This window comes from Canis lupus, chromosome 28, assembly GCF_048164855.1.
Source record: "Canis lupus baileyi chromosome 28, mCanLup2.hap1, whole genome shotgun sequence".
NCBI classification, from domain to species: Eukaryota; Metazoa; Chordata; class Mammalia; order Carnivora; family Canidae; genus Canis; species Canis lupus.
In genome coordinates this window covers 21,974,372-21,999,456 of record NC_132865.1, presented here as the reverse complement: position 1 = coordinate 21,999,456, position 25,085 = coordinate 21,974,372, and the positions used below count along the sequence as shown (strand labels likewise).

At 37.9% G+C, this 25,085-nt stretch overlaps 2 long non-coding RNA genes across 2 annotated transcripts in view; one reads left to right on the top strand and one right to left on the bottom strand.

Annotated features, from left to right (window-relative positions):
* Positions 1 to 9,058: 9,058 nt before the first annotated feature.
* LOC140619981 (uncharacterized) lies at positions 9,059 to 18,474 on the bottom strand. The gene is made up of 3 exons (XR_012019738.1): positions 18,250 to 18,474; positions 16,230 to 16,312; positions 9,059 to 9,385 (listed from the first exon to the last, which is right to left on the bottom strand). It is a non-coding gene; the product is annotated as an uncharacterized lncRNA (long non-coding RNA).
* Positions 18,151 to 25,085, top strand: part of LOC140619980 (uncharacterized) — a 54,615-nt gene continuing 47,680 nt past the window's right edge. Inside the window, exon 1 of the long non-coding RNA XR_012019737.1 lies at positions 18,151 to 18,585. This is a non-coding gene — a long non-coding RNA (uncharacterized lncRNA). The remainder of the gene's footprint in view (positions 18,586 to 25,085) is intronic.

The window sequence follows — 25,085 nt, the reverse complement described above, 5'->3', positions numbered from 1 at the left end:
CTGATGTAATCTGTACTATTGCTGTTTCCATTCTATTACACTATTATTATTATTATTATTGTTTTTAAAGGTTTTATTTATATTATTTGTGAGAGACACAGAGAAATAGGCAGAGGGAGAAGCAGACTCCCTGCGGGGAGCCTGATGTGGAACTCGATCCCAGGACCCTAGGATCACGCCCTGAGCCAAAGGTAGATGCTCAGCCACTGAGCCACCCCGGTGCCCCCATTTCATTATACTATTATTATTTCCATTCCAGCAAACTGGTGACAGGGGGCATAAGTACTAGCTCTGTGGGTAGGTTTACATCTTGTTGGGTGATCAGGATGAGTCCTGCCTCAGCCTCAAGCCCTTCCAGTTTATGAGGGTTTACTCTTCTCACTGATTTGGATCCTGGCCCCCGCTCCTCACGCCAGGTGCTGGCTCAGCCTGCTTCCCTTTGCTAGCTGATTTAGTGGATCACAGTGATGTGGGGAAGTGAGGTGGTGGGGTGGGAATACAAATAGGAAGAATCAAGGCAGGAAAGGAAGCTGAGGGAGAGCCCAGAGGCATGAAAGAGAGCTTGACTAGAGGCCCTTCTCTGAGGGAAGAGTTATAGCCACTGTTGTGGAAAGTGGAAATCTAGGAGGAAGAAGTAGAAGCTTAAAGAACTAAGTGTGAGGTAATCACTTCCCCTGTTTATGCATGACCTTGGGAAAAATCCATAGAACTTTTTGTGCTTTTGGAGTGGGGTGGGTATTTTCTTATGGTAGACAGGGTCCTGAGATGAGAGCCGGGCAGGCTGCCTGGCCACATTTGGATTATATTTGGACAGCTCAGAGCCCTTAACCTCCCTCAAGTTCTAGCTAATGTAGCCTGGGACATGTATTTACACACCAGAGGGAGAGGAGACTTGTAGTTCTCTCTGGTCTTTTGGAGAGCCCAGGTTAGGGATGGAGACGGTCAGTCTGCCCACCAAGTAGCCACACAGGTTTGTGACAGTTCCTTGCTTCCTCGCTCCATCTGCATGTTGGCCGAAGGTTACCCTGCTGAGGTGTGTCTTTTAGCCAGCATTATCTTTGCTTGATGCAGATTTTCTATGGTGGACTTGTGCTAAACTCCTTTGCATTGTGTTCCATCAAAACACTTATTTTAAGGATTTGTAAAGTTTTCTTATTATTTGGGGATCTGAGGTGAGTGACCCTTTAGGAAGCATTGCTAACTTTGAGCGGACTTTTGTAGACTTTCCCCTCAAGTTCATTTCAATTCAGGGAGTCATGAGGCCCCTCCTACAGCTCTCGGCAAATGCATCTTGGTCATTTATGTTCACCCGCCACATGGATGCTTTCAAGGAACACCTTATACACAAACCCTTTCACGTTTGCAGGCCAGAGAGCAGTATTGTTCTTTACAAGCCTTTCACGTAAATTGCCAGAGCCAAGATGTACTACGCAGAATATTTTGGAGACTTTCTCTAAGAGATTCTTTGAGATGCATAACTTGGTGGCTGGAGACGACGTCAGTCTTTTGTAAGTCTGAGATTTTTCAATTTTTAAAATGGAATATTTTGCTTCTGGGGACTCCTCTCCATGGAATTGTAAAGTGCCCTTGTGTCATTGTGTAATCATTCAACAAGAGCCTTGCCTTGGGAGCATTGCAGTGGCTGGGAATTAAGAAACTTCTGTTTCAATTCCAACTGTACCAGTGACTTCTGTGCGACCTTAGGGAAATTAGTTAACCTCCTTAGGTTTTATGTGTTTCAAAATGAGAATCAGACTATTACCTCATAGTCTGGGCTCAAGACTCAATAAGGAGCTGAAGCCCAATGAGCTCCCCAGGTGATGGCTGCTAAAGCTAGGCTGGTGCTCCAGTGTGAAGTCCCCCCCCCCCCCCCCCGTTCACCAGTTCAGGAGCACAATTAGTAACTCTGTCAGCCTGCAGTCCTTTGGAAGGCTTATTATACTAATAATACATTTTATTTGAGGAGCATATCATGATTTTTAAAAGACTATTATGTATTTGGTCTTCTAATTTGATTTTCTCCATCCTGAGGAAGGCAGGATTCATTACCTGAATTCTAGAGCTTTGGTTAGAGCAGGGAACTTAGAAGGGATGTTCCAGGTTAATTTAAAGACTTAGTAATTTATAGGGCAATGCATATTCTTCCACAATCTAGCCCCACGGAAAGACAGTCTGTGGCAATATTTACGTTTGTAATGTAAATTACTCCTTGGTAGTACACTAGATCCACAGAGTGGCTGTGTTTAAATCTCTATCAGTGAAAAGCCTTAGGCAATTTACTTAGCTTCTCTTAGCTTCATTCTTCTCAATATAAAGTAAGAATAAGGGACACCTGGATGGCTCAGTGGGTTAAGCCTCTGACTCTTGATTTCAGCTCAGGTCATGATCTCAGGGTCATGGGATTGAGCCCTGCGTTGGGCTCTGCACTCAGTGGGGAGTCTGCTTGAGCTTCTCTCCCTCTCCTTTTGCCGCTCCTCCCACCCTCTCTCTTATGCACTCTCTCTAAAATAAATAAATATTTAAAAATAAAATAAAATAGGGATATTATAATCTCAATCCTCATAATGAGGGTTACATGAAATACTATACATACATATATATATAAAGTGCTTAGTATGTTACCTATTATATAGTAAACTCCCAATTACCATGTTGTGTTTATTTTTATTTTCTTATGTACCATCAAGTTATAGTAATATGCCATCAAGTTATTCTTCTTTTAAGTATAAACCTTAAAATGTTTAAAACATGTTAGTCTTTTTATAAATCAGAAAAACACAAAGAAGAGAATATAGAAATGATTTGTGTTTTTCCCACTAAATACCTGTTGACATTTTAAAGAACAAAATAACACATTTATAAGGTTAGAAACATCAATATGTAGAGAAGTGTATACCTTGGAAAAATGAGGAACTTCTTTTTTCTTTTGGCAAGGTAATCCCTATGAACTGTTCAGTTATTTTCAGGAAAATATGTATATTTCCACATATATGCTTTGACCTTTTTCCTTTTCACACATAAGATTTCATGCAAAGCATACAGTCCTGTACTTGTTTTTTTCTTCTTCTATATCTGGAATCTTTTCCACATACAGATCTACTTAAATCTCTTTAATGTTTTCCCAGCGTTCTGTTATATATATATGCATCATAATTCATTTGTCCTGTTACTTGTTGATGGGCACTGGGTTTTCAGTTTTAGTTGGTTTGTTTGCAATTTAATTATGCTTTACTTAATATCTCTGTACTTGTGTCTTGGAGAATTTCTGCAGGTATACCAGTAAGGTAAATCCCTAGCTTAAGGTCACTGAGCCATGAATTTTAGTTTTGATAGTTATTTGATAGATCCTTCTCTATCAATTTATACCAACGTAGCACTTCTGCTAAAGGCTGTTTCTTGTACCCTTGCATGTACTAGATATCTCCCAACAATAAGCGTTTTCAAGATTAAAAAATGGCATTTGTGATTTATGTTGTTGATCAGTGAAGAACATTATCTTTCTTTTTTTTAAAAAAAATTTTTTTTTTTAATTTATGATAGTCACAGAGAGAGAGAGAGAGGCAGAGACACAGGCAGAGGGAGAAGCAGGCTCCATGCACCGGGAGCCCGACGTGGGATTCGATCCCGGGTCTCCAGGATCGCGCCCTGGGCCAAAGGCAGGCGCCAAACCGCTGCGCCACCCAGGGATCCCCGAACATTATCTTTCTTATTGTGATTTCCTTATGAGTGCAGTTGATGGACTTTTCCTATATTTGTCTTTTTACACCATAGGCTCTATGTTGGTATACTTTGCCCATTTTTTTCTATTAGGTTGTTTGTTTTTCTTATTTATTTATATGACCTTTTAAAAATAAATAAGTGGTTTCAAGAGATATGTTAAATCATATATAATTTTATGTATATTTTGGGATAAAATACATTGGCTTGGGAGCTACAGTAGACAAAATTTGTGTTTGTTGGTCTAGCACATATTCTCCCTTCCACAAATATTATCCAGATTTTCCTTTTGGATACAGTGAATTTTTGCTCCATGGATTTTGGATTTCTCTAGGTGTAGCCACATGACTTGCCCACCAGAGTCTTGCAGCCCCCTGGCCACGGTAGAGAGGCAGAGACCCACACCTGATCAATAGGACCCTTTCCTGTGACTCTGCTACACTTGTTTGACAAGAAGGGCTCTTTTTTATTCTGCTGCAGTAGCTGAGAAGGACAGACAGGATGCTCTGGAAAATACAGTACAACAGAACCTCAAGTCAGGAAGTAGGAGGAGGCAAGCACATAATCAATATTGTCCTCTCTAATACCATGGGCCTTGATGTTGGCTTGACTTGGAAATTTGATATCAAAGGATGCACTGAAAATATGGAAGGGCAGGTGGGAGAAATGTTATTAGGATAACTTGAAATTCAAGATAATCCTGGCAGAGCCATGAATGCCAGGCAACAGTTTATTCAAGAAGGGGAAATTGAGGCTCGTTTGAGTCATTGCACTATGACCTCTACATTGTAAAATGGCTAAGTCTTAATGAGAGACTGGCTTAATAAATATGAGTCAGGAGACAGCCTATAGTCTGAGGGACATACTTCCTATATATATGTGATTTAATGTGCTTGAGTCTCATTTTGGTAAGATCACACACATTGATAGTTGCAGAAGCATGTAAATGAAGGATGTCTCTTGTTTTTGTGACTCTCATTCTCTTTCCCTCCCTTTCTGTATTAATTGGGAATCGGGGATTTGTGCTTCCCCATATACCACATCACACATATTTTAGTAGCCAGAGTTCAAGATGAAAAACACGTAAAGCTAGGACTTAGGAGTACAATTTCATAATGCTGCTTACTTTTGGCATTGAGTACGAGTTTATGACCATATTCCTTTTGGCAAGCCAGACTTTAACTTCCAATAAGCAGAGTTAAGTGGTGAAAATGTGTAAGATAAGCTCATAAAATTAAGCTTCTAAAATAAGAATTAGCTAAGTGAAAAAAGCATAAACTCAGCTCAGCTCATAGTGAATAAAGCTAGTAATTTATGTTCACTTAAAAATGTTTTCATTTTTTTTAATAGTGTGATAGGAGCAGGAATGACAGATCCTCTGCAAAATTCAAACCATGTAACAAAACCAGCCATACTGCTGACATAGTTTGCAAAATGTAGATTGAAATTATTTTCTCTCTTCAGGGTGAACTCATTAGAAAAGTTGGACTGGAACTGCAGGGGCTACATTTTGACCACTGAGCCACAGACTAAATTGAGAGGGGAAGAGCTACAGTGCTTTCCCCTCCCTTTGACATCTTTGCGATTTGACTGTGAGATGTGAGACTGGAAACCACAAGGGCCGCATATCCACTGGCTTTTATGTTCATTTCTTGTGATGAAAGCTATTTCCCCAAATTCTTTCTCCCTTTCCCTATTTTCTTTACAGTTATGTCGAATATGGCTATATTATAGTCTAGCATTATTAGGAGTGAGATATTTAAAATATGTGTGAATTTTCTAGGTAATTGTGGCATCCAAACTTTTATGTTTTAATTATTTTTTAAAAGATTTTGTTTATTTATTCATGAGAGCCACAGAGAGAGAGAGACGCAGAGACAGAGGCAGAGGGAGAAGCAGGGTCCATTCAGGGAGCCTGACATGGGACTTGATCCCGGGACCCCAGGATCATGCACTGGGCTGAAGGCAGGCGCCAAACCACCGAGCTACCCAGGGATCCCCTAATTGTTTTTAATAGGGACTCATTTATTCATTTCAGAGAGAGAAGGCATGAGTAGGGTGAAGAGCAGAAGGGGAGAGAATCTCAGGTGGACTCTTTGTTGAGTCTGATGAAGGGCTCAGTCTCATGACCCTGAGATCATGACTTGAGCTGAAATCAAGAGTTGGTGGCTTTACCAACTGAGCCACCCAGGAGTCCCTGTTTTAATTATTTTTAAAAAGATTTTTATTTATTTATTCATGAAAGACATAGAGAGGCAGAGACATAGGCAGAGGAAGAAGCAGGCTCTCTTCAGGGAACCTGATGTAGGACTTGATCCCAGGATCCTAGGATCACGACCTGAGCCAAAGGCAGATGCTTAACCACTGAGCCACCCAGGCACCCCTGTTTTGATTATTTTTAAGAGAACATTTTCTAAGGGGTATTTCTACAACCTTGGTATCATTATTATGACTTACTGTTCTTTGTGCCAGTAGAACTCTGTGTCTGCATTATAGCCCTCAGGGCAGGCTATCAGCTTTTACTTATTTGTTATATTGTTGCTATATCCAACAGCCACCATCAGCGCATCTAGTTTAACGTCTCATATATGAAGTAGTGAATATCCTACTTGTGAGTCAGAAGGGGGCATATTTTTTCAGCAAAGTTTAGACCACAACGTGTCGGTGTACTTTGGAGAAGATTGCTATGCTGAGTGCATAGTTGAAATTGATGTTGACCCTACAGGGCTTTGGTGACTGGTTCTTCAAGACTTGGTAAGTAGATTCCTTCCTCTTTTCTAGACTAGTCTTCCTTCTTCCTTGTTGCTTGGCTACTTCTTGTCCATTCTTTGATCTTTGACCACTTCCTGTGACTGCCTTCCAAGGTCTCCTTGTGTACTCATGACACTGACTTCCTGTGCCATCACTTAATGTTTCACATTTTATTGTTAATTTCTTATTTAATGGTTGTTTTTCTTGGCAGATGCCATGCAGGCTGACATTATGCTCATTATCCCCAGCACAAGCACATAGTTCTCTGCATGTAGTAAGTGATATATAGGTGTGTATGTGTGTGCACATATATATATATCTGTGCACACACATACATACACACGAATGTATTGAATACTTGGTTCTTAAACTGAAGTGAATGTAATCCCTGATTCACTGGGTCATGCAGCTAGGGTGAAGGTCATCCAGGGCCAACCAGGGCCTGAAAAATAATCACTTTGGGAATAAAATGGTGATGCCTTTATCTCCAGAAAAGTATCTCTATTTTCTAAGTTGCTGTCCTGCCCTGCTAGTTGTAGGACATTAAAACTCAGTCATTTTGGGGGCTCCCTTCTCTTTCCTTGATGTGCCAAGAGTCTGGAAGGCTTCTATGGTTGGTGCCTGGGGAAATGGGAGGGCTCTCTTTATCTTAACCCTCTGAAGCCACTTCCTTCCCCCACTCCCCAACCTACTTCCTGACCCTATCATCTTAAATAGTTCTTGTAATAAAGACTATAAAACACTAGCCGGGAAGATGGTGAGCTCTCAGCAGTTTCTGCTGTCTGTGCCACAATACAAGTACCTAAGAGGAGAAGGTACCCAAAGGCTTAGCCATTTGTTTACAGTGTGAAACGGAAAAGAACAAAATATAAATTAATAATAAAAAAAAATCACCCTGTACTACGATGGACTGAATTGCCTGTCACCAAAATTCATATGTTGAAGCCTTAACCTTCAACATAATTGTATGTGGAAATAGGGTCTTTAGGAAATAAAGTCATAAGGGTGGGGCCCTAATCCAATAGATTAATGCCCTTATTAAAAGAAGAGAGACCAGAGCTCTCTCTCTTTCTCTCTGCCATGAAAGGATATAGTGAGAGGGCAACTGTCTGCAGACCAAGAAGATGACTCTCATCAGGAACAGAACCTGTGAAACCCTGATATTGGTTTTCCTGCCTCCAGAACTGTGAGAAAATAAATTTCTTTTGTTTAAATCACTTAATTGGTGGTACTTCATTATACAGCCTGAGCTGACTAAGACGGGTACTTAATGTTGACTTTCTGTTCCCATCCCACAGAATCACTGGGTTGCCAAGCAGAACTGATCTGTATATTAGGTACTTGAGACACCTGAGGCATCATGTCAACTTCATTAAATGCTAAATTTAGAATCCATAAAAACTTTATTACATGTGAAAATAATTTTTAGGTTGGATTTTTCTTCTCAAGATTTCCCAAGTATCACAATGATTACCAAAAAAGGTATTATTAGTAATAAATGGGTTATTTTTAATTTTTCAAAACTTAGATAATTCTTTCAAAAACAAAATTATAAAAAAAAGCCTTTCGATTTCTCAAAGAAAAATGATATTTAATATTTAATCTGGGGATGTGAGAACATTTTAATTATTTTTTAATATATTTTTTATGTTATATTTCATGTAAAATGAAATCGCTGAATTCTAAAATTCCTAAAAGTTGCCTATGCGTCTAGCTCCCTCACTTCCCTCCTACTGTCCTTGTGACCCTGCTTTGAGTAATACAATTGTATTTGTAACCCAGAGTTAGCTCAGTCTTCACAGGCACTCTCCAGCAAGATTGCCCTCATTTCTGACACCAGCCACAAGTTTGGGGATTTCCAGGTCATTTGCACTTTTTTTTTTTTTTTGAAGATTTTATTTATTTATTCATGAAAGACACAGAGAGGCAGAGACGCGGGCAGAGGGAGAAGCAGGTTCCTTGTGGAAAGCCCGATGCGGGACTCGATCCCAGGACCCTGGGATCACGACCTGAGCCAAAGGCAGATACTCAACCACTGAGCCACCCAGGTGCCCCAAGTCACCTGTACATCTGAGCAACTGGCTACGAATATGGAAGTTCCCACTACCCATCTCGGGTTTGGTAATTAGCATGACTCCTAGAATTCAGGAAAGTGTGATAATTATGATTCCTTCTGTCATATCAGTATTATCAACAAATAGGAAGTTCATCTGAGCTTCAGGTGTCCAGACTTTCCACTGGGGTTTCATTGTATATACATGATTGGTTTTTCTGGCATGGCCAGCGCCCCTCCCAAACTCAGATATGGCCCTTGGGGCTCACCATAAACCATAAATAACAAAGACATTCCCATCACTTGGGAAATCTCAAGGATTCAGAACTTACCTCCCAAGAACAAGAAAGCTAAAGGCCAGCCAAATTCTTTATTATACTTCAGAGAGCTATGATGTCACACTCACTGAGATGAGGGCTCTATCCCCACTTCTGTCACAATTATTTTCTTAGATTCCCCAAAGCATAAGCTAACTTTTAAAATTTTATTAAAATCTTCTCTCTTAAGGAAATTGAGCTGATTTCTTTCAAGGCTTGGTTGGAGAACTTCTCTATGCATAGCATTAGCTCCTCTTCTTCCTTAGAGAGAGCTGTTTCTTCTAGTTACCAAGCTCCTAAATTTTCTTTCCCATATCTGATTGGAAGTCCAACAAATCTTGAAAACTAGATTCTTGGTAGACTTTTGCTAGTTTGCTAGAACTTCTAAGATGATTATAGAGAAAGCATCCCACCTTCCTCTGATATAACACAAATGAGGCACATGTTTCCAAGGGCATCTTTTTGTTTTAATCAATGTATAGCATTTGCATTATTAAAGCATGAATTGCTTCTATCGATAAGCCAACTGGATACAAAGCACAGGGACCTAGGATAGAATAAAAGAGATTGTTTAGAAAATGTTTGCCTCTAATTTGACTGAAAACCTGTTTATTTGTTTTTGGTGATACAGAAAGTGGATATGACTGAAATATTTTAATCAATAATTCCAATTTTGCTTTAAAATCACCCTATGTACTCTGCCATATAGGATATAGTGATATTTAATTTTATGTGTCAGCTTGCTAGGTTAAGGTGCCTAGTTGTTTGGCCAAATATTAGATGTTACTGTAAATGTATTTTGTAGATGTGATTAACATTTGCACTCAGTTGACTTTAAGGACATTACCCTCAATAACATGGGTGGGTCTCATCTAATCAGTTGAAGGATTTAGAAGTACAGCCCCCCCGACCCCGCCCCAAAAGAAGAAGGAGGAATTCTGCCTTCTGCTCAAGACTGTAACATAGAAGGCCTGCCTGAAGTTTCCAGCTTGGTAGCCTCCCTTACAAGTGTACAGATTTTGGATATGCGAGCCCCCACAATCACATGAGCCAATTCCTTAGAATTTACCATCACCTATCTATCATCTCTCTATCTACCCTGGAGAACCCTAACTGATACAGATGTAACATTTTGATTTACTTTCATTAGCATTCGATTCTCATATAGAAAGTTTAGAAAGAAAACGGTAATTGCTGAATAAGCAGGGCTGTTAATGGCATGTCCCAGTTGCTTCAACCTCCTTCTGCAGATGTCATTGGATAAGAAAACATAGGCATCTGCCTTTAAGACATTTAGTCTGTTTTTAAGATATCACTGAATTTCCTTATTTATTTAAAAGATTTTACTTATTTATTCATGAAAGACACAAAGAAAGAGGCAGAGGCAGAAGGAGAAGCAGGCTCCCTGAAGGGAGGCTGATGTGGGACTTTATTCCTGGACCCTGGGATCACACCTGAGCCAAGGGCAGATGCTCAATCACTGAGCCACCAAGGTACTCCGATATCACTAAATTTGTTATCACATACTTGGCTAGAGATTAATCCAAATATGGTGGAGAGAATCTTGAGTTGAGAAAACTTACTTTTAAGTTCAACTACAGTAGAAGCTCTCTTGGCCAGTCTCTACTTACCTGACTGTGTAGTTTAATGGAAGCTTGCCATTCCCTCCACGAATAAATAACACTCACTGTTGCCTCTGATACACTGAAAGATAACTGCTGGTAGCATCCTTCTTCCTAGTATGCCTGGGTACATCTATTTTCATTAGGTGAGTTGCGTGTTTACCTGGAGTTAGTTTAGTTTATCTGAAATCTCTGCTTGCCAGTCATATTGTTATTGTTATTGTGTTATTTAATTAAATATTATGTGGAATAATGAAATGGAAGTGCTAAGACCAAGTTGAATGCTTTCACTAGGCTCAAAAGTGTTTGCTAAAAGAAATTGCTGTTGAAGTAGCCATGAGACAATTATAAAACATGGAAAATGGGTGATAAAATTCTAAAAGGATTCTGCCCTTAGATTGCTTTGCAAAATTCCTTATTCACTTAAAGAAATGATAGTGGAAAATCATAAGCAATGCATAAATGCATTATACATGTGGTTATGTGGGAAGGAAGATTTGGAACTCCAATCAGTGGGCCCATTCTCAGAGAAACCCTTGGTCCAACAGTGACAAAAAAAAGGTGAATTTGCATAGATTTAGATATATTAAGAAAAAATGTAATTGTAATACTTTTTAATGATTGTATATTTTAATTAGCTTGTTCTGTTTATCAACCAACTACTGGTTCTGTTTTCAGTGAATAAGAGGACTTCTATTTTATTTGATTATTAACTAGGTGCCAACTGAAGGTATGATGTTGAACAGGTCTCATAATTTTACTGGGGCTATGTTTCCTCAGCTATAAAATGAAGAGTGTTATTTAGGTGCTCTTGAATGTCCCTGTCAATTTAAAATCCTAAGATTGATAAGAGGGGGAGCTGATTGTGCTCAGATTGGATGGCTTTTGCAGGGATCTGATTAAGCAGTTAATACTTGAGTGGTGTCCCAACGATGGGCTTTAGATTGCATCTAATTTCCTATTATCACAAACAAGGCTGAAGTGGACAATCCTTGTACATTGTATTTGAACGATAATTCTAACATTTCTGAGAACTACTCTATTTTCAAGGAATTCTCATAACCTCTAAGAATGAGCTGTGTGAAGGAAATACATGCCTCTTTTCCTTTCTCTCTCACACCTCTTTCCCTATTTTTTCTTTCTAAATTGATTTTCTATAGAGAATTGAAAAATATAACACCAAGGAGGAATCTGGGAAGAATGCCTTTTTTTTTAAAGGTAGTCATTTTATGCCTTTGCTGAGAACACTGTAGGCAGTGTGCACAAATATCATGTAAAAAAGGAAATAAAATAATGAAAATAATCTATAATTCTTCTTCCCAAATAGACATTTTTAAAGAGAAAATGTATTTTTATTTATTTTATTTGCAGCTAAATATTCTTTTGTTAAGGTGATGCTAATTTTATAGTCACATTAATAGTGAAGGTAGGCAATCAAAAGATTAGAGAGGGCAAGTAGTTAATATGGGAGAAATTCCTTAAATCAAGGAGCAATCAAAATTCATTACAGAGCAAGTAATAATTCAGGTCACAATAGAATTCATATGGGGTGTTTGGGGAGCTCACATAGTTAAGTCTCCGACTCTTGATTTCAGCTCAGGTCATGATCTCAGGGCTGTGGGGTTGAGCCCTGCATTGGGCTCTGTCCCTTTCTCCACCCCCCTTTCAAATAAATAAATATATAAATTCTTAAAAAAAAAAAAAGAAAGGCCCCAATAGAATTCTTCTGTTTTGCAAAGTTTATGGAAAAGTGAACTCATGTTAAGTAATTAATAGGGAGACAATATGGAAAAAATAATGATTTTGAAGTTAACAGAATTAAAATGAAGTCCTTGTACTGCCATTTACTCTCATTGAAGCATGAACAAGTCAATCTTTTGTCTTAGTTTCCCCATCCATAGAACTGCAACAAACACCAACTTTGAGAGCACTAAAAAAATACATTATAAATTGTTTCCCCACTGTACATTATAGTATGGGAGATATGGTGAAAATTTTTTCACTCTCTCTAATGGAGTGGTATATGTATATATATGGAGAAAAACATAATTTCTGTGTATTAGACATGCGTTCTTCCTTAACCTGTCCAGAATAAGGGGCATCTTTGCATATTGTAGAATTTCTGGCAGTAAATCAACTTCTCTCAAGAATTAAAACTGAAAGACATAGATTTACAGACAGCAAGCTTTTGAACAGAAAATGGGCAGATCAGCCATCTTGTTGGATCAAGTGGAAGCTAATTAATAAATAGAGAAAAATAGACTATAGATAAAGGAACTCTGCAAAATACTGAGATTACTCCATTCTGGATATTGTTTTAAACACTTCACTTCATTAGCCTTTTTATAGATGATGAAATTGAAGAAACTGAATAAAAGATAGATCTAATTTCAGGCAGTTTCAGTTAGTCTAAATTCTAAACCATCAACCTATAGCATGCAAAGGAGGCATAGAGAAAGGAGCCTTAATTCTCATCCACCTTCTGTGAAATTCTGTTGGGCAATGAGCCCCCCTATCATGGACTTCTGTAGTATTTACTGTATTCTTTCAGCAAACTTCCATTTTCTTGAGAAGATCTCTATTTTTTAAGAAAATCATCCCTGACTACAACAGCCAGAAAAATTCTAAAATTCCACCATTCATGGTAAGAAACAAAACAAACAACAAGAAACGATAATGTCCTCTAAAAGCAAGCATGTTAATTGCCCTTGAGTTGCTCAATATTGAAGAGCATCTTAACTATCGGTGCTGGAGTTATTGCATGGGCACACAGCCTGTTGTATGTAATGAGGACAAGAAAGATGCTGGCTCCCTTCATGTCTGACTTGTTTTGAAATCAAGAAGTATAAGGCCTTTAGTTTTGTTCTTCAAGATGGTTCTGGCTACTTGATATCTCTCGAAATTCTATGTGAATTTTACAGTTTTATGTTATTTCTGAAAAGAAATGCCTTTGGAATTTTGATAGGGATTGCATAGAATCTGTAGATCACTTTGGGTAGTAAGAATATTTTAACAATATTAAGTCTTCTAATCTATGAGCACAGATTGTCTTGCATTTAATTTGTATCTTTGATTTCTCTAAAGTAGCAAGAAATACTATTGTTTGCAAATGTTTTGTAGTCTTAAGTGTACAAAACTTACCTCATTGGTTAGGTTTATTCTTAAGTGTTCCTTTTTTTATGCTATGGTAGCTGAGGCTATCTTAATTTCCTTTTTGGATTAATTGTTTTTAGTGTATAGAAACACAACTGATTTTTCTGTGTTAATTTTTGTATTCTGAAACTTTGCTAAAATCATTTACTATTTCTAACATTTTTTGGTAGAGTTTAAAGGGTTTTCCACTTATAAAGTCATGTCATCTGTGAACAGATAATTTTACTTCTTTTCCAATTTGGTTGCCTCTTATTGATTTTTCTTGTTTAATTGTTCTGAATAGGAATTCCAGCACTTATTTCAGGGTGCTGTGCTGTTACAATCCAGTATCCTTGTCTTATTCTGATCTTAGAGGACATAGCTTTCAGTCTTTCATCATTGAATATCATGTTAGCTGTGGTCTTTTTATTTTTATTTTTCTTAAAGATTGATTTATTTATTTGAAAGAGAGAGAGAGAGAGAGAGAGAGAGAGAGAGAGAGAGAACATGAGCACATGAAAGTGGGGAGAGGGGCAGAGGGAGAAAATCTCCAAGCAGAATCTCTGCTGAGAGGGAGCCCAACTTGGGGCTTGATCTCAAGACCCTGAGATTGTGACCTAAGTGGAAACCAAGAGCTGGACCCTCAACTGACTGAGCCACCCAGGCGCCCCAGCTGTGGCCTTTTTATTTATGGCTCTTATTATGTTGAGGTGGTTTCCTTCTATTCCTAGTTTGTTGCCCACAGACAGCCTTGATGTACTTGATCTTGCTTGATGGATTACAGACTGTATTGGGCACTGACTATTTGTACAAGTACAAATCTTGAATGTGCCTGTCTTGAGCTGGATTTCAACACCTTCTCTAGCCATGACTTACATGTTCTTTCTAGTTTACAGGTAATGATCTCTAAATCTTGACACCTGAACTGGGTTTTAAACTTACCTTAAGTAGCTTCTATATCTAAGTTTCTGTGACAATTATTCTGTCTTTTGCCAGACTGCCATCTCCATAAAGAAAGGAATGGTTTTACTCACATATTTTTAGTGTCATATATAAAATCTGCCTAGTAAACATGCCTTTGCATTGTTTCTATTATTTAAACCTTGTGTTTTCACTAGCATCTTTAACAGTCAACATATTAGATATTTATCAAGTAAAGGAATAAATGAATTGTGTGTTCCTAAATAGGCAGAGATAATTAAAGAACCATCTATTCTTTCTCTCTCCTAATGATACAAGCTTGTCTCAGTGTTTCATGGGGTTTTGTAGCTGACAGAAATTAGCTAGTATCTAGACACTTTAGTGAATTTATAGATTATGACTGTTGAAACTATTTTGTTGCATGCTTGGTGACTTTCTGCCACTGAATATTGTTAAAACCTCAAATCTGTGTTGAAAGTGGCAAACGATTGATACACACTTTTGGACGATAGCTAACAGTCAGAATTTAGAAGATTTTATATAGAAACTAGCATTCTGTTGATAGTAGTAGAAGAGTATAAGAAGAAAGCATGGAACTCCTCAAATTATTTACATAAATTATATGATAAATTTATACATATAAAGGAATCCAACATTAATGTTTACTATTTTAAAAAGCCAACTAATTGAGATATCATTTATATTGTTTGCTCTTTTTAAAAGATAAATTAATTTTATGAATGTATTTAAGTTTGTTATTCAAGGAGTCTTTAATGTTTTTAAGATTTTTTAATATAATAAAATTCTTTACCAAAAATTTTCAGCATAAGAGCACCTGAGTAGTTCAAGTCGTGATCCTGGAGTCCTGGAATCCAGTCCTGTATCCGGCTCCCCGCAGGGAGCCTGCTTCTCCCTTTGCCTATGTCTCTGCTTCTCTCTGTGTCTCTCATGAATAAATAAATAAAATCTTTAAAAAATTTCTTCAGCATATAAATGCAATTTTATGATTCTTTAGTCTTAAAAGTGACATGATTTCTTTTTCTAAGTGTGTAGTTAAGACTTTACTTACTGAGTTGATGGCTGTGAATAGTTGGCTGTGAATCTGAGCCATAGCTCAGATGTCCCCCAGGTGGGACAGTGGATGAATGAGAAAAGAACACAGGATCTGGAGTTAGATTTAGGTCATTCTTGCCTCTTATCCCTGTGCATTCCAGGATAAGCCATGTAACCTCACTCAGTCTCTTCAGTGCAAAACAGAGAAGATAGTAATAGCACCTGCTTAACTTCTTTCATGGGCTCTTTGGATAACCAAGTGAAATAATACCACTTAAAATATTTTATAAACTATAAATTGCTATATGAATATATTAATTGCCAGTTACTCTAATATTAACAACTCTCCTTTACATATTTCTCTCTTTAGAAGATTTTATTTATTTATTTATTTGAGAGAGTGCATGCTTGGGTGCGCACGTGCGCGCGTGCACACACACACACAGGTGTGCATTGTGAGGAGAGGTGAAAGAGAGGGGACTAGCAGACTCTGCACTCAGTGCAGAGCCAGATGATGTCTTGATCTCAGAACCCTGAGATCATGAACCTGAGATCATGACTTGAGCTGAAGTCGAGAGTCACTCAACCAGCTGAGCCACCCAGGTGCCCTCCTTTACACATTTCTTAAGCAGAGATCTTGTTCTCTTGGACTTAAATTCTCACATCACGTAGTGCTTCTCCCATGACACGAAAACAGGGTGATCAGCCTTCCAATGATGTCTGGAGCTGGAGGCAGCATCTGGAAACTAAAATATGAAACTGGAATTCATTTATTTTAATACAGCTTTTCAAAAAAGAAAGAATTTGTACCTTTTTGAAATGAAGTTTAACTTGCCTGCATTCCATAAAAGCAGAGTTTTATTTGTCATTCTTAACTAATCTGGGCTTTCAAAATTTTTGAAATGTTATTCTGCCATTTAGTATTTCCTAAAAGTTTGCCACTTTAGTTCAGATCTATGAAACTACATTCCATTTTAACCCAAATTGTGAGTTTGCTTTCCAACCCTTTAACAGAAGGTGATAATAGCCAAGAGTAAGTTTTTTTTTGGCGGGGGGAGAGAGAGAGAGAGAGAGAAGGAAGAAAAGAGGGAAGGAGGGAGGCAGAGAGAACAAGCATGTATATTTTATGCATTTACAAAGCACCATCTGAGAACTTTCAGAAACTTGGGGTCATTTTATGCTTTGCTTTCAAAATAGGTATATAGAGAGGCCCTTCTTTTCCTCAAACAATCAGGTAGAATAAAATTACCTTGGAATATGTTAAAATTGTAGATTTTAATCAATGAGAGATGTGCTTATCTAATTACGTAATACATCAGTAGGTATTTCATCTTCTTAGAAGAAGTCCATTTTTTTATTTTAGCCAAATTATATTTAGGTTGGTTTAGGTTATCAGAATAAAAATTCTGATTTAGTAAATCCTTATTTTTCCCTATTTTTTTTTCCCTGAATGGTCACCAATTTTGGAATTTGGGGAAAATGTTCTGGAAAAAAAAAAAACATTCAGGGAGATGTTTATTGAAACCAGGCTTTTCAGTTGAAATAAATGGAGGATGCACTGAGTTAAAGGTAAGCATTTCTCTTTATGGCAAGACTCTCAGGCTCTTTAATTTGCCAGTGTGAATCCTAAAGCTCCCAGCAGACCACAGAATACTTTACCTTTCATGGAGTACATCTTACAGCCATATGCGCCTCTCCAAACCACATTTGTCCGACACTAGCTTGGGAGCCATGGCAATATATTTAATTTAAGCAAATATTAACAACTGCCACTAATATACTACGAGGTTTTGATACTAAGTTTTTTTAGTTTAATATGTGTATTTTATTTTTTTGAGTTTGATATTAACTTTGGATTCTTCTCCTAGTGATGGGTAGAATGCTTAGCTTGATGTAGAGGAGCTACTTCTGTCCTTGTTAGATTTGGTTGTCTCTGTCACTTGTCAACTTTTCCATGTGTCACAGTTCTCATGTCCCTGTCTGACCTGCATTTGCTGTGTCCTTTTTCAGAACTTTAACATTGATTACAGAGGAGTCTTGGTACTTCAGTCTATAATTGCTCCAAAGCCACTTTAAAAATACAGAATTCCAATAACCCTTTCTTTCTTTCTCTTTTCTTTCTTTGATCTTACAACATGACCTGAGCTGAAATCAAGAGTCAGATGCTTTAACTGACTGAGCCACCCATGTGCCCCCTTCAGTGACTATTTCTAAGGAGATTTTCCTTTACTATCATGTGCTCCGAAAATGCCCATCACCAGTTACTTTGGAATGAACTCTATTAGCATTTAATTCTCAAATTTATGCTTGCTCTTTGATCTCTGTGTTCCATATACCTGGAGCCATACATTGAGTGGGTAAAGCATTATATCATTTTTAGATTTTCTCCCAAAAGCCATTACTGAGCCAACCTCTTAAATTCAAAAATCAGAGTATTTTTGCCACCTTTTTAGAAACTGTGAGAAGTAGCTATCTTTTATTAGATACTTAGAAGGTGGCTCTTCCTAGTCTTCTGGAGTTCTCATGTTCCCATGTTTGGTTGCTGGGCAACCAAAACATCTTGCTTTTTTCCAGGCAACCCAATTTCGTCTGGACAGTTCCTTCATTCCATGTGTTGGTCTTGGTGGAATGACGTACCAGTGATGAAGCAATTGTCTGTCAGCTCTCATTCACACTGCTATACCTGGCTCGTGACATTGGGGCTGGGATTATGCCGATTCTCGTGTCTCCCTTGCTAGCTGACTTCCCGTTTATAGAGGGCACTAGGTGGAGACAGGAGGCTTATTTGCTCTTCTTGTCTTCAGCGCCCCAGGAATGGCGTTTCACCCCTGCAGCTGCTGTTTGTTCTGCTGTGCAGCTTCTTGCAGCACTTCTTGAGCTGGGCTTAGGCATACCAGGGGGCCCTGGCAGGAATGCTCCCTCCTCAGAATTCTGAGTCTACATTTGCAAGCCTTTCATTTGAGCTCTTGAGACCACCAGCAGCTGGGCAGAGAGGACCAGTGCCTGCCTCCCCATAAAGGTCAGAAACCTTAGAAGTCCAGACTGTCCTACTTCTTCCCCTCACAGCCAGTGAGTGTCCATGAACTAAGCAGAGGCAGACACTTTTTATTGGAGGTTTTGGATTTTGAGAAGGCTGAAAATAAATAATAGTTGGGAGTATGTTCATCACAGCAGGGAAAAATTGACTTTACTCTTTTTGTTGTGAGGCTGTTCCTATTTCCTTGCTGTCTGGAGCTCCCTTGAGGAATCCTGTTGCCAAGGTTGGCTTTCTAGCCTTCATCAAGCCCGTGATTTCTTTGATATTCTTCCCCAAATTCCCTGATTAGCCAGAGTCATATTTAGATGCCCGCAGCCAAGGAGTCCAAACCCTAAATATGTTAAAATGTATTTAAAATTCAGTTGCTTCATTGCCATCTTTATATAAATATATATGTGTGTATATATATATATATATATATATATATATATATGCTAGACCTTTTGAAGTTATCTCACAGTTCTTAGATGATATTCTGTACTTTTCTTTTTTCATTTTGTTTTTCTCTTTGCATTTTAATTTGGGAATTTTCTAGTGATGTAGCCTTTTTTTTTAAATTTAGGTAAAGTTCAAAAGCATAAAATTAACCATTTTAAAGGGCACAATTCGGGGATGCCTGGATGGCTCAGTGGTTGAGCATCTGCCTTTGGCTTAGGCATGGTTCCGGAGTTCTGGGGTCAAGTCCCACGTCGGGATTCCCTAGAGAAGTCTGCTTCTCCCTCTGCCTATGTCTCTGCCTCTCTTTCTGTATCTCTCATGAATAAATAAATAAAATCTTTAAAAAAAATAAAGGGCACAATTTAGTGACATTTAGTTCATTTACAGTATTACGCAAACACCATCTGTAGCTAGTTCCAAACTATTTCTATCACCTCAAAAGAAGACTACTTATTTAGTAAGCAGTTATTCCCCACATACCTCTGCTATAAGCTGTGGGTAACTACTAGTTTACATTCTGTCTATTTGCACTTATCTGTTCTGGATAATTCATGTAAGTAGAATCATAAAATGTGTGACCTTTTGTATCTGGCTTCTTTCACTTAACATACTTTTGAGATTCATTCCACTTATAGCAAGTGTCAGTACTCTACTCCTTTTTGTGGCTGAGCAATATTTCATTTTAAGTATAGACCACATTTTTTTTACCTATTTATCTGCTGATAGAGAGAGGGATTGTTTCCACATTTTGGCTATTTTGAATAGTGCTTCCGATGAGCTATTTTTGCTATTTTCTTAAAGAATCTCATTTATTCTCTTCTGTATTTATTTTACCAATGAGCCCATCAAAGTCGTTTTTCATTTACAGTGTTTGTAATTTATAACATTTGATTTTGTAATAGGAACTGAAGTAGATAGACCTGTGGGGTGAGGCTGTATGTTAGTCTAGTTAGGAATTGGGCTATGTAGTTAATTTTTGTTGTAGCTGTAGGTGACAGAGGCTTCATGTTCTTTTAGTGCTCTTATCTTTGTGGCCTCTTTGACTCTGGGTTTCCCTGGGTGCTCCTTGTCAGATAAAGTCTGCATCTTGGATATTTTTCAGCTATAATCCACTGTTATTATATGGGGACCCTGTTGGTGTGGTGGTTAAGGTGTAAGAGAGGAAAAGCATTCTATAATCTTACGATTAAATGTCTTTAGTGAATCTGTGACCTTCACAAGTGTTTCTTAGCCTTCCCTCATCCTCTTAGGTTAGATGAGAAGGATAGAAGGGGCTGGGGTAGGAAAAAAGCCTTTCTCCTAGGTGGAGTAAAGCTCTGATAAAGTCTTTCCCCTGGAGAGTAGCCATTTGTTGTAGAGAACCTTCTGTGAGTATTTCAGTGATTACACTTCCCCAACCTGTGCCAGAGCCACAGGTAATCTTTATAAACTTCTGACTGGGAACTTGATGGCATTCTGGAGGTAAATCCCACAAAAGTTGGTGGGGGACAAGATTGCTGCTCCCAAGGAATTTCTCATTTTTATTGTAGTATATACTCTGCTCTCCCTAGTTTGTCAAAATTACTATTGCTTCAGGTAAACAGATCTAGGCTTTAGTGCTCTGAACTTACCTGTCCCTCCATATTTTAAGGTGGTTCTTTATCCTGTGACCTCAGTTCTTTGGTGGGTAAAAAAAAAAGTTGATTTTCAGTTTGTTTATTTTTTTCTTGTAGTAAGGACAAATGTGACAACTTCCAAGGTCCTTACATATCAGATCTGTAGCAGAATCATTATTTTTAAAAACTGAAGAAATTCAAGAAAAACTTTTTACCATGATAATGTACATTTCAGTTTCAGAATCTTCACAGAAAGTTCTTAATATCTTGCTAAGTCTTTAAATCACATTGCTTTAGATTGTCTTTTTCTTAGTTGACATTGAGAATAGCCATAAACCAAATATCCTTTCACAGTTGACAGAGACTTTTAGGTCTTTCCCAGCTTTTTCTTCTCTAAGCTAAATAATGACAAGTTTTCTAAACTTTTAATGGCACTACTTTCTGAATCCTTAATTTTTTTATTGCTCTTTTCTGAGGTTTCTGAATCTTGGTGCTTTTGAACTCTGCTTGATTTCTTGGGCTCTTGGCAAAACTGGTTACTGCAGGAGTAGTTCTGGACATTCCCAGATTTTTAAACCTGTGGGATTTATAGTGAAACCGGGGAGTAAGGAAATGTGTATACAAAGATAAAAGTAGAAGGTAGCAGTACTCAATATAAATGAATGGCACAGGCAAGAGTGTTATATAGTTCTGAAGATGGAGTGACTGCAGAGGGCTGGTGAGAAAGTATTGGTGGAGGATATAAAATGTGACTTGGTTCTAGAAGGAATAGTAGGGGTTTGATAAGTGGCAATGGTCAGTGATGGAATTCTGGACAAAAGGACCAATATAGATTTAGGCATAGGAATAAGCATGTTTGAAGAACAAATAGTTTGGCTGTCACAAAACTCTCATAAGGACATATCCCTGGAGGTCACCAGTGGGCCTACTTAAGGAGTGTAGGTTTCTTCCTGCAGGCAAAATAAAGTCCTTTAACATGTTTGACCAAGAGATGTACTGTTCAAGGCTGGGTTTTGGAAGATGAAGATGAGGATGGTATATTTGGCTGGATTTCCCCAAAAGAATAAGCAAAAGTGAGAGTTAGTCCAGGTTTATTTTGGGGTATAGATAATGGTCAATTAAAAAATAAATATAAGGGAAATCCACTATTAAACCACAGTGATGGTTGTGGTAAGAATGATCAGGGGGTTTTGCATTAATATTCATTTCTTAGTATCTAGGAGCAGACACAGGTAGGGGTACAATAGTGTGGTGTCGGCTAGCATGATAATGGGAACAATCTCCCTTTATAGATTCTTATGTCTGAACTGTGTCCTTTCTCTTAGTTATTTATCATTTTTCCATCTACATTTTTTCCCTCTGTCTGCCTTTGATCTTCATAATGTGGAAGAGATTTCCCTTATTTGTTATGTTACCTGGCTATAAGTTTTAAAAGAAGAAAGGACAGAAAACCCTTTTTGCTACCATCTTGAAAAACACAATCTCTGAGACAGGCAGTTTAAATATTACCTAAATAAATATTTACAACCACCCTTTGAAGCAAGGATTACCCCTTTCTGTAGATGAGAAAATTGAGTAAGAGTTATGCAGCTGGTTAGAGGTGGAGCAAAAATCCAAATTCACATCCATTTGACTCTAAAGCTCATGTCCCTAAACTCTAGGCTGTACTGCTTTAGGGTCATAGGACTAGCTATATGCATAGTTCTATAATTTCTGTTCAAAACTCTTCAGTGGTGAGGTACCTGGATGGTTCAGTCGGTTAAGTGACCAAACTCTTGATTTTAGCTCAGGTCATGATCTCAGGGTTGTGAGACTGAGCCCTGCTTGAGGCTCCTTGCTGAGTGTGGAGCCTGCTTGTGATTCTCTCTCCCTCTTCCTCTGCTCCCCCTCCCCCAACACATGTATGTGAGCAGATGCGCCCACATGTGCATTCCCCCCCCCCACTCGAAAACAAACAAACAAAAACCAAAAACCTCTTCGGTGGCTTCTCATCTTTCTTGAAGGATAAGCCTAGTCTTTGAAATGGACTGTAAGGATCTACTCCCTCCCTATGACTCTTTGATCTAATATCTTACCATTTGCCCTCAGCTCCTGCCACTTCTGCATTGGCCTCTTTTGTGTTCTTATGCCAACTAGCCTTTCCTTCTGCATGGAGCACTCTTTCCCATAAATATCTGTTTTATAACAACCTCACCTCCTTCAAGTCTGTGCTCAAATCTTCATGTTCTTATTCCGGACTATACTGATAATCTTATTTACATTGTAGCTTGCCTCCCACCCTCTCACCCCCAAACCCTCTTATTCTGCTATTTTCCCCACAGCACTAATCACAATATTATATACTGTATAATTTACTGTTAAAATTGTTTTTTATTGTTTTTTCCCAAGTAGTGTGGACAATTTTTGTCTCTCTTTGCCATCCATTGAAGTATGTCAAGTATGTAGAAAACATCATCTAGAAACATAGTAGTCATGTAAAAAAATCATTGAATTATTTTTCCTTCTTTAGTATATTCTATAGTTCATCCTAAAACTATTGGCAGTGTTATAAAAATTATGTCATAGTAGAATGTCTCTTTATGTATTCATTCTCCTGAGAAGACATTAAAGAATATTTGCACAAGTTGTAGCAATAGGGTAGATTCCTTCCTTTCAGATGTGAAATTAAGATATGAAGTATATGGGCTATCTTTGTTGGAAGTTTAAGAAAAATAATTAGGACATGAAAGTTTGATATTTATTTTTAGATTAGTTGAGCAAATTTTAATTGCCTGAGAGTTTATCACTCAATATTGTACACTGCTTCTATATGCCTCCCCCATCAGAAACAAATACAATACAATGTCACAGCTTTCCAGAGTTGGTACCTTTGAATGTGTGCATTGTGGATGGATGGTTGGTTGAGATTGTCAAACCAAAAATGGAATTTAGGAAATATATTTTAATTCATTTAGTGAGCAGTAATCTCACCTCTCCCACCACTATTAAATTCATGTTAAGAACCTATATTATTTGTGAGTTATTTTTATTTAAAAAAATGCTAGATTAAAAAACAGTTACCAAATCCAAGATGCTACCTCTATTGAAATAGCATTAAAGATGCACTCTAGGCTTTAGACTTCAAAAGGGTTCTTTTTTTCATACTTAGCAATAACAAATGTTTCTGTGCACAGCCTTTTAGCACTCTGTATATTTCTTAGTACCTCATAGATCCTCAAATTTAATTGAACATGCACTCTGTAATTATCCATTTCTACATGAAGCATGTCTCAATTGAGGGACTTCTACAGACCTGCAGGCATTTAGCATGCTCTTTGGTGAATGTGCTTCCTCTCAGTGATTAGCAGTAATGACTCCAACTGTCTCAGGGAGTACAGGGACTCTGCTTTTAAGTTCTCCAATTGTACTGATGGTTTGCCACCCTGTCCCCACTTCATAATGTTTTCTATCTGAAATGGAAAATGGATACTTTCCTATGGAGCTTAAGATGTATATCAACATTTAGTTCCTGGGTCAGAGTCAGATGTAAGCACCTTATTTTTTTTTTTTTTAAAGGACTAGAAACAATATGAACGACTTTGGGTCCGTTTTGAGTCCACTTATTCTCAGATTTTCCTGTGAATAAGAATTGTCTGAAGAGTGTGTTAAGTACAGATTTCTGGACCCTGCCTACAATGATTGTGATTCCTTCAGTGTGGAGAGGAGCTCAGTAATTTGTGTGTTTAACAAGCACCCCCAAGGAATTCACATGCAGGTGTTTTGAGCAAAAGGACAGCTTACTTGTGGGACAAGCGTCACTTGGATGGCATTTGAAAAGATCCATGGCCATTCCCATGTGTAATACCACGAATATAGCTGTTGGTGAAACTTTCTCCCCACTGCTCTGCATTTCTGTGTTGGGAATGCATAATGGTTAGTGAGTACGCACAAAAATGGTAGATATTGATACAACAATATCATCTTGATAAAATAGACTACATTCAATTGTGTCAGAATGAGAAACTTTTTTTTTTTTTTTTTAATTTTAAGGGTTTCCCCCAAAGATCACTTTTTCTTTTTTTCAGAGCAAGGTCTACATGATTTTATTTCCTTCTATTACATGTTCTCTTCCATAAGATCACCTTTTCTTTTATTTCCTTATTCACAGATACCACAGCCCAGTAAAGTTGTTTGCAACTTTCTGTAGCTCATACATAAATGAGCCAACTCCCAGTCCTTTTCTTGTTTCTACCATACCATGAGATCTGTATGTCATTCTTAATTTTAAATTTTTATTATGACCAAAGTCACTGAGCTCTTCTAGCCTACTGCTGGCATTTTAGACAGGAGGATTAAAAAAAAGTAAGATAATCATGAACCTAGAAAAAAGTAAAATGCCAGTATTCCACCAAGTAGATTAGTAATTATACTAGCAGAAATAAAGGACAGACATGGCTTCAGGGAGTCCTT